A 13469-nucleotide genomic window follows, 5' to 3' on the forward strand; every position below is an offset into this window, starting at 1 on the left:
ACCTGTGCTTTCCCTAGTGACCCCTCAAACCTCTGCTTTTCTTGTGTTTCAGTAGCATTTTTAAATGTTTCGATCAATAAACTTTGTATGCAATAATTCTAAAGTCTTTGTTGTTTGAAAATTATCCAGTTCTTCACAAAAAGTGGCCAGGTAGGGTAAATTACCAACTATGAAACGTACCTGGCTGGTGTAAACACCATAGTGACATCACTTACGCATCAGTTATTTTACAGGAACTAACATGGTGTCAAGTAATCCATAATAACACCATTTACTTGGAATGGATTTACAAATTTACTTTACTGTCATCATCATCATTTAACGTCCGTTACACTACACTTACAGAGTGGTTGGTGTTAGGAAGGGCATTCAGCCGTAGAAACATTGCCAGATCAGACTGGGCCTGGTGCAGCCTTCTGGCTTCCCAGACCCCAGTTGAACCGTCTGACCCATGCTAGCATGGAAAGCGGACGCTAAATGATGATGATAGCAAAGAATTTAGTAAAATAACTTAGTTATCATTAAGCTAGTGTTAGGAACATTAATTGTAACTAAGGTTTGGTGGAAGATTTTAATTCAAAACTTATGAAAACAAGACATTTGTATTACAGAGCCAGAGGTGGTTTCAGCCGGGTTGTATCAAAAGTGTTAAGAATTGTTTCTCTATTATATATTTTAACCCTTTCATTACTGTACTTATTTTGAGGTGCTCTGTGTTTCTTCCTATTACTTTAAATATAGCAAAGAATTTAGTAAAATAACTTCGTTATCATTAAGATAGTGTTAGGAACATAAATTGTAACTAAGGTTTGGTGGAAGATTTTAATGCAAAACTTGTGAAAACAAAACATTTGTACTACAGAGCCATAGGCAGTTTCAGCCGGGTTGGTAACAAAAGGGTCAAAAAGCAATGGTAATGACACAACACAAGCAGAGCCCAGGTGATAGTATCACATAAAAAGAGCAGGTACTGGTATCATAAAATTCATTAGTGTTAGTCCCTTGTGAAAATCCATCCTCTCCTCATTGCGGTGGGGACGCTGGCAACGGGTAGTGTCAGAGCTATGCCGTCATGAACTTCGGTTCCTGGTAGGGCCGGCCACCCAAGGCGGATTGGTCTGGCACCAAGTGGTATTAGGGCCACAACCCGGCAGACGGGGCTCTGGTGAAAATCCTCAAAGTGTCTGCTTCGGCAACTGGCGGCTCCTCAGTTGTTCTGTCCCTGCATCTGTGGACAATCTGCAGCAAATAGGATGTCTCCACGAAACTTCTTCCATGCTGGAACCTCGTGGAGCTTTAGGTGTTTTGGCTCAATAAACACTCACAACGCCCGGTCTGAGAATCGAAACTGTGATCCTACAACTGCAAGTCCGCTGCCCTAACCATTGAGCCATTGCACCTCCACACACACACACACACACATATATATATACTTGTGGGCAATAAAGAAATAAGAATATACATGTGTATATATATATATATATACATACATATGCATATTCTTATTTCTTTATTGCCCACAGGGGGCTAAACAAGGACAGACAAAGGGATTAAGACGATTACATCAACCAAGTGCGTAACTGGTACTTTATTTATTGACTCCGAAAGGCAAAATTTGAACTCAGAGCATAATGGCAGACGAAATATCGCTAAGCATTCCGCCCGGCATGTGAACGTTTCTGCCATCTCGCCGCCTTGGTTCCTACTTTGGATCTTTTCGGTTTGAACGGCAGTTTTTTCTAGCGGTGTTATATGAAATTGTCACCCATAATTATGACCCTAGTATCGATCTATTGCATTTCAATCTATTTTAGGGTTAGGGGTGAGGGGAAGAGCATCTTTTTTTCTTCAGAAATGTAAATAAACCCAATCTGTTTCTTAAACGAGGGACATAGTCATACGGCACAGAATGTTTTTTACCTCAATGGACATCACTGATTGGTTGAAATTGAAGAAAAAAAACAACAAATATCTTACAAACTATAGAATTTTGTCGATAAAGCCAAGAGAAAAAGATGTTTTATAAACACATTCTAGCAATATACGAAGTTTAAAAGTGTTTAGTTACGTGGAAATTATTTTTAAAAACTGCCGTTCAGACCGGAAACACCCAATATATGAGTACACTTTGTTCGAATAACTTGAAAAAACTTCCATGTGAAGTTATTGATGAAACGGGACAAATGTAGCCAGTCAGCAGAGCCATCAACTGGAGAATTCATAAAATACAATCGTTTAAAGGGAAATAACCTCTTCAACATTTGAACCGCGAAGCATCGAAAATATTAATCACGGTGATTAATTAGCAGTTAATTAGTCATTGCTAATATCTGAATACGGTAAGTCGGCAAACATTGACGTTGATAATATTACTAATAACAATGTAAAATAATAGAATTATGTGAACCTCTCGGTGTGACAGTGTTTCGAAGCAGAACCGTAACATTAGGAAAATATAATTTGCTCGTCTTAATTAATAATTTCCAAATCTTAATTAATAATTTCCAAACTGAAATGTTGATCTGTTGTTTATGAAATCCTAAGACCGACGGTTACGTGTGATATAAAGCCAGTTATTTTATGAAAGGAGGGTAAAGCGGTGCAGTTAATTAGTAAAATGAGGGGAAATCGATTCAAGAATACCACATTAATTAATGAGACACATTAATTAACATTGTCCTGTTGTTAATTAGACACTGATAAAACAGTAAGTGGAGACGGATTTGATCTTTGGTTATTTTAATTATAGGAATGATGATGGTATAACTACAGATTTCTGTCAAACTAAAGTCTTTGACCCAAGCAGAAAAGGAAAAAAAGAGAGGTAATGCAATAGGTGCAGAAAAAAAAAACGAATACGAAGGGGGGGGGGGGAATGCGCGCTGGTGAACGAGGGTCCGGGGAGAAGATTCGGAAAATTCACATCGTGAATGTTCCAAGTCTTCTCACCGATTCCCCGTTCGTCGGTGAAGTTTTTTTTTCTGTATATTTGTTTACTACACATTATTTTACACTATTTTAGGCGTAACTTCGGTATACGGCCCGGAAATACCGGATACATTTCAAGAAAGTGTTTTTTTTATTATATATATATACGGGGGGTTAGGGTTAGGAGTGGGAGAAAAGTGTTTTTGTTATCTCCAGAAATGTAAAAAAAGCCACCGAAGGATTGCCCTATATTTTTTTTTTTCAATTTTTTGACGGAGGTGGATGGTGTGCGGACTCGGATAATTCACGCGATCCAGCAACTCCACTTCGACACCCGGTCACAAAAATGAGGGAAAAATAGTGTAATAGGTGTAAAATAACGTGTAGTAAACGAATATGAAAAAAAATGCCCGCTGACGAACGGGGTGGAGGAGAGAACTTGGAAAATTCACATGGGGAATGTTCCAAGTTCTCTCACCAAATATTTGAACGGGTGTGGGTGGGGTTTGGACTCGGATAATTCGCGCATTTCAGTAACCCCACTTCGACACCCGGTCACAAAAAGGGAAAAAAAGTGTTAAATAACGTGTAATAAATGAATATGAAAAAAATATGCCTGCTGGGGAGAGGACTTGGAAAATTCACATCGAGAATGTTCGAAGTCCTCTCATCGATTCGCCGTTTGTCGGCGAAAATTTTTTTCTTCATATTCGTTTACCATACATTATTTTACACCTAGTATACTATTTTTTTATGGGTGTGGGTGGGGTGCAGACTCGGAATATTTCACGTGATCCAGTAACTCCACTTCGTCACCCGGTCACAAAACTGAAAAAAAAAAAGAAAAAATAGTGTAATAGGTGTAAAATAACGTGTAGTAAACGAATATGAAAAAATAAATGGGTGCTGGCGACCGGGGGAGGGGCCAAAAACCCGGACAACTCACACGATATTTTTCCCTAAAGAAAATGGATATTCTTCCCAACCAGATGGTACTGGGTTCAGTCCCACTGCATGGCATCTTGGGCAAGTGAATTTTCTAAATCCTCAACCCCACCGTTTGCCAGAGAGCATTTTTTGTTTTATATTCATTTTTTCTGCCCCCCCCCCCTCACGAATTTGGATGATCATAACTTGCAGAAAAATAGATATTTTTAAATGAAATTTTCTACGAAAATGTGTTATATCATGTAGATTCCGAATATATAATCTTTTTTTTTTTTTTGGTGCGGGGAAGAGTTTTAGGATGCTACATTGAGGCTAACTTTTTTGTGTAGCTTCGTTGGATTGCCTCAAGTTCTGAGATTAATATGACACTGATTGGTGACCATAGCTGAGAGCAATAGTCAAAGTGGCTTAGGACAAGTGTCCTCCAGAGGACCATCATGGTTTCCTAATCTCTTGTTCTAAAAGTTCTAAGAATCCATCCAGTCACTGCCAGTATTTCCTTGCCAATTTAGCAACATACACATTGAAGGATGCATTATTACTCATGTAAATGCCCAGGTCTTGCACTGACTGTGCCCCTGAAATTGCAAACCGAAAAGATCCTAAATTAGTTGTAAAGATTCACAAATTGTTTGGTAAGTACCCTGCCAACTAAGCCATGCCACAGGTGAAACAAGTGAAAGCAAAGTAAAGAAAGAAAAAAAAGAGAAAACAGATAAATAATTAAAGAAATGTTGAAGCGATTCATCTATATACAGAATGTTTTAAATGTTTCAAAGCCTCAATGAATTCCGACCCAAGTGAGCATAGACATTAAATGGATGACAGTGTTGATGTTGTAAGATTTGCAATGTTGAATTACTATGTCGTTTAACAATTCTCTTTATCTCACTGCTTCTTTTTTTCTATTTCAGGATATCGCATCATGTTGATGTTAAAGAAATTTCTTCATTCAGACATGCCTCTGGTATTTTTATTGACTACAGGAAGATGATATATTTATAAGGAGCATTCATCAATACATCAACCTCTTTATATAAAACATATTCATAGAAATTTAAAAGACACTTTCATTGTTGTATGTACGATAAATTATTCTCTCATGATGAGTCATATAACTAAAGGCAAAAACCCTGATAAAGTAGAGAAACCATATCAGTGTGATATCTGTGGTAAACCATTCTCTCAAAGTGGTCACTTGACTGTACACAAACGTACACATACAGGAGAGAAGCCATACCATTGTGATATCTGTGGTAAATCATTCTCTGAAAGCAGTACCTTGACTAAACACAAACGTACTCATACAGGGGAGAAGCCATATCATTGCGATATTTGTGGTAAATCATTCTCTGAAAGTAAACATTTGACTCGTCACAAACATATTCATACAGGAGAAAAGCCACATCATTGTGATATCTGTGGTAAATCATTCTCTGAAAGTAGTAATTTGATTTGTCACAAACGTACACATACAGGTGAAAAGCCATATCATTGTGATATCTGTGGTAAATCCTTCGCTACAAATAATTATTTGACTTGTCACAAACATATACATACTGGAGAAAAGCCATATCATTGTGATATCTGTGATAAATCATTCTCTCGAAGTGGGGACTTGTCTAGACACAAACTTACACATACAGGTGAGAAGCCATACCATTGTGATATTTGTGGTAAATCATTCTCTTCTAGTAGCCATTTGATTCGTCACAAATGTATTCATACTGGGGAGAAACCATTTCAGTGTGATATTTGTGGTAAATCGTTTTCTCGAAATAGCATTTTAACTTGTCACAAAAGTGTTCATACAGGAGAGAATCCATACCCTTGTCATATCTGTGGTAAATCATTCTTTTATAATAGTCAGTTGACTTATCACTTACGTATTCACACTGAGGGAAAACCTCATCACTGTGATATCTGTGGTAAAACATTTTTTAGAAAAAGCGATTTAACTAGTCACAAACGTGTTCATACAGGAGAGAAGCCATTTGATTGTGATGTCTGTGGTAAATCATTCTCTCAAAGTGGTACCTTAACTAAACACAAGTTGGTACATACAAGAGAGAAGCCATAACATTCCAATACTTGTGGTAATTATTTTTGGGGAAATGGTGTTTTAACTATACTTCTCCTGACCCCAACTTCTTCTCTTTATTCCTACGTAATTTCTCTCTTCACTGACATCCCCCTCCACCTACAAAGACTTTCTCACTTTCCTGAGCATCAAACTAATACACCTGCTCATTGATTATACACCTGTCATTTTTTTTTCTGTAAAGTTCAAGTAATTTTTATTGAACTTCTATTTCAGAAAATAAAAATGACAGCCCCTATTCTTACTAACGAAATGAAAAGGCATGCTGTGATTGTGGCTTTGATTGCTAATCATGGTGATTTAGAAATTTCTTGTTTTCTAAAAGTTGCAAGATCTTTCGTTCACAAGATTCGGTGTGAGTTAGAAAAAGAAGATGGAAATGTATCACCTGTCTCAGAACGTAAAAACATTCCAAGCGCTCTGATTCTATCAGGACACCTGAATTTATTCAGGAAGTTAAGCAAAACATTAGAGACAATCCAGGAAAATCAATGAGGTCAATCGCAAAAAAATTTTGTGTGTCGGAAAAAACGATCAGAAATATTATGCATGAAGACATCAAATACAAATCTTGCAAGAAGGAAGAACAAAAAAAACTGATTTGTCAGATCCAAAAGACTTTTGAATATCTAAATAGATCAACACAACGATGGCTTTGATGGTGCTGGATTTTTGAGGAATTTGTTATGAGAGAATAAAGGAATGGGAATAAGGAATAAAAGTTTTAAGTGATATTGATTTTGTCTTTGTTGTGTTTTCATCATCAACATCATACATTACCATCCATTTTCTTTGCAGGCATGGATGGTAAAGTGTGACAGGTGTTGGCAAGCCAGAGTGCTTCTCCAGGTTACACTCAGATTTGGCTTGTTTTCTTTGGCTGTATGCCCTTAAGATACGAGGCATATTCTATTAATATGCCTGTTCAAGTATCGTAATAGCATGAAACTAGTAGTAGCCCTTTCAATTATGTATTTAATTTGATATATGTATGTATGTGTGTGAACATGATGTCGGTCTGATAACTAAAATAAATGTATGCAAATCTTGGATTTCAAGCATATTTCTGAATGGGGCAGTAGCATAGACTCCCTTTTGCAGACAAAAAACCTTGAAACTTTTCACATGTATGGAGCAAGATAAGAACTTGTCAACAAGTTCAAAAAGACCTTCCGGCGGTGTAGCTGTCACTTATAATCCCACTTGCGCTTATTTACGTTTCTGAAGAAAAAAAAAACCCTTCGCCCCACACCTAACCCAAACTCTAACTCTAACCCCACAATCTTTTATTCATACGAACGTGACTGATATGAAATGACAAACGAAATGGAGACCGCAGGAAGTTGTTGGCAAACAACAGCAGAATTTGTATTCACCTCAATAGACGTCATTGATTGGTTGAAATTGCCGAAATGCAAGAAATTTGTCAACAAATAGCTTATAAACTACAGAATTTTTCTCAAGAAAGCCAAGAGAAAAAGATGTTTTATGTAACACATTCTACCAGTATACGAAGTTTAAAAGTGTTTATTTACAAAGAAATTATTTTAAAAATCTGCCGGTCAAAGTGAAAAGGTACCAGGCTTGTTTTCGAGGCTACAGCTCCCTATAAAAACTCAGCTTTTCTGGTGAAAATTTGAAAACTCTTCAAGATGATGTTCACACGATAGGACAGTAGAGTCATCTGTTGGAGAATAAAAGAAATACAACCAGATAAAGGGAAATAACTTCTACTACACTCCAAACCACGTGGTCTCTGTAAATTATTAATTAAGGTGCTTAATTACTGATCACTGATTCGTTGTTTATATCTGAATACGGTAAGTTGTCAAAGATTTACTTTAAGGCTGTAATGGTGATAATACTAGTACTAATAATAATGTAATAATAGGATTATGTGAACCTCTTGTTCGTAAAGTAATTATTTCGAAGCTGAAACTTAACAAAATTAGGAAAATATATTTGCTCGTCTTAATTAATAATTTCCAAACTGAAATGTTGATCTGTTGTTTAGGAAAGCCTACAATCGACTGTTACATGTGATATAAAGGAAATTAACGGGTAAAATGGAAGTAATATGGCATATTTAATTAGTAAAATTAGAGGAAGAATACCACATTAATTAATGCTGTCCTGTTGTTTATGAGGCATTGATAATAGGATTTACTTCAATGTTATATTAATAATAGTGATGATGATGATGGTTTCAAATTTTGGCCCAAGGCCAGCAATCTTTCGTGCGAGTGAGGGGAGTAGAATACATGGGACTTAGTATTTCCCGAAAGGGATGAAGGCAAAGCCGACCTCGGCCGTATTTAAACTCAGGACTTTCCGCCGAAGTCGACATTTCACTTAAATTCGTTTCTGAGTCCATAAATAACAATGAAGATAATGATAAGGGCCTGTAATTTGGAGGGGAGACGTAATTCTATTGCTTGGACCCTAGTTCTTTTTATTGCTTTTGATTTCATTGACCTCGAAAGGATGACAGGCAAAGTGAACCTCGGTGGAATTTGAACTTTCAGAGTAAAGACGGACGAGTGTTACATATGATATGAAGTAAATTGATAAAAGATTTGGTAGATTAACGGTAATTCAGAATTGGTAGATGTTCCTTACATTTAATTACTGCATAATGAGAGAAAAGGTGCCTAATTAATTTTGATAAAATAACTAAAAATCTGTGGCGTATAAGTACATAAACGTGCCCCGCTGACTTTGTTTTCTTCTCACTTGCTGAAAAATCGTTTTTTGTTTTTTCTAATGGAATCTCCTATGACTATATTTTAGAAGATGACAGTTTTAATACTTTTCAGACGGTGTAGTTTGTGATTATATCAGAATTTGTTGTGGAAACCATTGTTCTGAGCCAGTTTAATGAAGGAGAGTTTCACATGATTCAAAAGCCTCAGTTTTGTTTCCTCAATCACCAACATCGGATTTCAAGCAGTGAGTGAGGGGTGGGCGGAAAAACACACATTGATATATATGTGTATATGTATATAGGATCGGCTTTTTTTCAAATTCCATTTACCAAATCCACTCACAAGACTTTGGTCAGCCCAAGCGTGGGTACTACTTGAGAACAGTGGTCCCGGTGCGCGTACTCGCGCATCCGCGCCAGCTAGTCGATCCTTACTTTGTGTTTTTGTGTTATTTACATTGTTTAAGGCGACCCTTCGGTATAGGTACACACGCGACTTTGTTTACATTTCTGAAGATAACAGAAACCCTTTTCTCCGAACCCTAACCCTAACCTCTCATATATATAAAAGAAAAAAAAACTTTCTTCAAATGTATCCAGTACTTATACCGAAGTTACGCTAAAAATTATTTACTTTGCTAGGTAGTCGTAGGATCGACTACTTACAACTAGCTAGCGCAGATACGCGACTGCGAGTGTGCGTGAAACGGGACCACTGTTTGCTAGGAGTACCCCAAGCGTGTAGTAGAAACGTTGTGCCCAATTTGTCACGTACTGGGACTGTACCTAGAAATATGTGGTTGAGAAACGAGCTTCATACAAGAAACCTGCGAATGTTTTTAAACTACACTCAATGTCGTTGTTACAACTGTCTCTTGTTAATTGTTGAGCATCTTAAATTTTTGAGGTTATTGTGCTTGCTGTGTAAAACTATAGATGTGTGCATGTGTATCTCTCTTTCTAAAGATATATTATGTATATATATACATGCTCCAGCATGGCCGCAGTGAAATGACAGAAACAAGTAAAAGAACATACCATCATCATCTTCGTCGTTGTCATTGTTTAATGTCTGCTTTCCATTCTGGCATAGGTTGGACTGTTTGACAGAGAAGCAGAAAAGTGCAGGGCTGGGTTAGGCTGCAATGTCATCTTTACAATGGTTTCTACTGCTAGATGCCCTTCCTAATGCCAACCACAGAATGTACTGGGTGCTTTTTATGTGCCACCAGCATCAGTCGATGCTGGGAGCAGGTGTGGCTCTGAGGTAAGAAGTTTGCTTCCCAACCCCTGCTTGCAGTTTGGGTAAGTGTCTCCCCTGATGGCCTTGGGTCAACTAAAACCTTGTGAGTGGATGTGGTTGATGGAAACTGGAGGAAGCATATCACGTATACACATATCATCATCATCTTTTAATGTCTGCCTTCCATGCCAGCCTGAGGGGGGAGGCTTGACAGGAGTCTGCCAGGTGGAAGACTGCACGAGATCTGTGATTGTTTTAGCAGGATTTTACAGCTGGATGCTCTTCCTGACACCAACCATTCAGCAGAGGGAGTTTTGGCTTTTTATGTAGTAAGGTTTTGGTAAGAATACCACTTCACTAGGAAACAGGTAAGGATTGGCAACAGGAAGGGCCTCCAGCTGTAGAATATCTGCCTTTGTATAATCCATCTGATCCATTGAAGCATGGAAAAGTGGATGTTAAAATGATGACAATGATGATGGTCTGTCTTGTTCCGTAAAGGAGCTTCTACACAGGTTACAGAAGCTGCTGGAAATAGCAGCCAAATATTTTTGAAATATTAAATAAAGGATATTGAACCATGTACTTGCTCTCAAAGCAAGTGGTCCTGTGGCATCTTAAGCAAATGTCTTCTACTACAGCCCTGGGCCAACTAAAGCCTTATGGGGAGATTTGGTAGATGGAAAGTGTATCATGTATACAATTAGGTGCGTATGTGTGTCTTTGTGTTTCTCCTCCCCTCCCTGCCATACTGCATGTGACTATGGTTGTTAGTTTGTTTACATCCCTGTGACATAGTGTTTGGTCCAAAGAGACTCATAGAATATGTAGCAAACTTAAATATAAGTAGAGGGGTTGATTCGTTTGATTGAACCATTTAAAGAAGTACTCCAGCATGGCCACAGTCCCTGGGTGAAACAGTAACTGGCACTCTATGTTTTAGTTTATCCAATCAACTGAATAGTCTGCTCATGGAATTAACATGCAAATGGCTGAGCGCTCCACAGACATGGGGACCCTTAACATAGTCCTCAGGGAGGCACAGCATGACACGGATAGTGAGAAGACTGGCCCTTTGAATTACAGGTGAAACTCATTTTTGACACCTGAGTGGACTGATGCAAAGTGAAATAAAATGGCTTGGAGACTCATTGCACCACTGTGTATCGAACTCACAACTTTACAATTGTGAGTGAAATACCCTAACCACTAAGCCATGCCACTTCACAGGTGAAACAAGTGAAAAGAGAGAAGAGAAAGAAAACAGATAAATAATTAGAGAAATGTTGAAGCGATTCATCTATATACAGAATGTTGTAACAGATTCAATGCCTCAATGGATTCTGCCCCATGCAAATGTAGATATTAAATGGATGACAATTGATGTCGTAAAATTGCATTACTCTGTTGTTTAACTATCCACTTTATCTTACTGCCTCTTTTCTTATTTCAGGACATCACATCGTGTCGGCATAAAAGAAATTTCTTCATTCAGATGCGCCTCTGATGTTTTTATTGACTTTCCTTGACTGAAGGATGTCCACGTATTAACAAGAAACATTCATCAATACATCAAACTCTTAATATAAATTTGATCTTCGACAAATGATGGGAAAAACTTTCTGGACATTGTATTTCACAACAACATTGTTTTACTTCACTGTCTAGAATGTAGAGGAGATTATCAATTAACAGGTTAATTAACGTTGGATAACTTTACAAAAGATTTGACAGTTTTCATTTTCTACTTTAGATATTGAGTAAAATCAAAAACGAAAGAAACATAACATTAAATTATTCTCTAGAAATAGTGACACAACTAAACACTAACATCCACAGAATTTTGAAAAACACATTATTATTGTGATATTTGTGACAGATTATTCTCTCGTAATGAATAATTTGACTAAATCAAAAGCCCCTGATACAAGAAAGAAGCCATATCATTGTGATGTCTGTGGTAAGTCATTCGGTGAAGAAAGAGTCTTAACTAAACACAAATGCATTCAGCGAGGAGGGAAATCACATCACTGTGATGTCTGTGGTAAATCATTCTCTCAAAATAGTAATTTAACTAGTCACAAACGTATTCATACTGGGGAAAAACCATATCACTGTGACATTTGTGGTAAATCATTTACTGAGTCTGGTTACTTGAAATCACACAAACGTGTTCATACAGGAGAGAAACCATATCACTGTGATATTTGTGGTAGGTCATTCTCTCAAAGGAGTACCTTGACTAAACATACGTTCACACATACAGGAGAGCAGCCATTTCATTGTGATATCTGTGGCAAATCATTCTCTAGAAATAGTGAATTGACTTGGCACAAACGCATTCATACTAGGGAAAATCCATACCAGTGTGATATCTGCTGTAAATTATTTTCCACAAATAGCTCTTTAGCTCGTCACAGACGTATTCATACTGGGGAAAAGCCGTATCAATGTGATATCTGTGGTAAATCATTCTCTCAAGGTGGTGACGTGCTTAAACACAAACGTACTCATACAGGTGAGAAGCCATATCATTGTAATATCTGTGGTAGATCATTTTCTGGAAGTAGTGACTTGATTAAACACAAACGTATTCATACAGGAGAGAAGCCGTATCATTGTAATATCTGTGGTAAATCATTTGCTGACAGTAGCACTTTAAATTGTCACAAACGTATTCATACAGGAGAGAAGCCATACCATTGTGATATCTGTGGTAAATCATTCTCTAGAAATAGTCATAAGCGTATTCATACTGGGGAATACCCATATCAGTGTGATATTTGTGGTAAATCATTTTCTCACAACAGTACTTTAAATAATCATAAACGTATTCATACAGGAGAGAAGCCATATCATTGTGATATCTGTGGTAAATCATTCTCCCAAAGTGGGCGCTTGTCTAATCACAAACGTACCCATACGGGGAAGAAGCCACATGATTGTGATATCCGGTGAATCATTCTTTAGCAATAGTAACAAGCATATTCATACTGGGGGAAAACCCATATCAGTGTGATATCTGTGGTAAACCATTCTCGGCAAATGGCCTTTTAAGTACACATGTGATTATTCATACACAAGCGTAACATTATGAAAATGGAAATCTATTACAACAGGACAACAATTATGAATATTTTGTCTGCTAAAAGACAGGGTTCATTCCTCTTCAAGCTTGACATTATCAACTTCAGTTTCTTGGATGTCAACATGAAATTCATGAATCACAACTTCAATATCATTTATATATCTAAATATATCAACACAGAGATGACTTTGGTTTCTGGAGAGGATTGTGCTGGATTTTTGAGGAATTTGTTATGAGAGAATAAAGGAATGGGAATAAGGAATAAAAGTTTTAAGTGACATTGATTTTGTCTTTGTTGTGTTTTCATCATCATCATCATCTTCATCATACTTTACCATCCATTTTCTTTGCAGGCTTGGGTGGAAAAGTGTGACAGGTGATGAGAGTTGTTAAATCCATATATACTTCCTTGGTTATTCTTCTGCAATAATCCATGATATTCATATGTAAAATCCAT

At 37.2% G+C, this 13469-nt stretch overlaps 1 protein-coding gene and 1 long non-coding RNA gene across 3 annotated transcripts in view; one reads left to right on the forward strand and one right to left on the reverse strand.

Annotated features, from left to right (window-relative positions):
• Window positions 1-13469, reverse strand: part of LOC118768185 (zinc finger protein 91-like) — a 339442-nt gene that overhangs the window by 297834 nt on the left and 28139 nt on the right. The window lies entirely within an intron of this gene.
• LOC118768244 lies at window positions 2260-4999 on the forward strand. The gene is made up of 2 exons (XR_005004073.1): window positions 2260-2339; window positions 4791-4999. It is a non-coding gene; the product is annotated as an uncharacterized LOC118768244 (long non-coding RNA).

The sequence above is a fragment of the Octopus sinensis genome, linkage group LG27 (genome assembly GCF_006345805.1).
Source record: "Octopus sinensis linkage group LG27, ASM634580v1, whole genome shotgun sequence".
Lineage (NCBI taxonomy): Eukaryota > Metazoa > Mollusca > Cephalopoda > Octopoda > Octopodidae > Octopus > Octopus sinensis.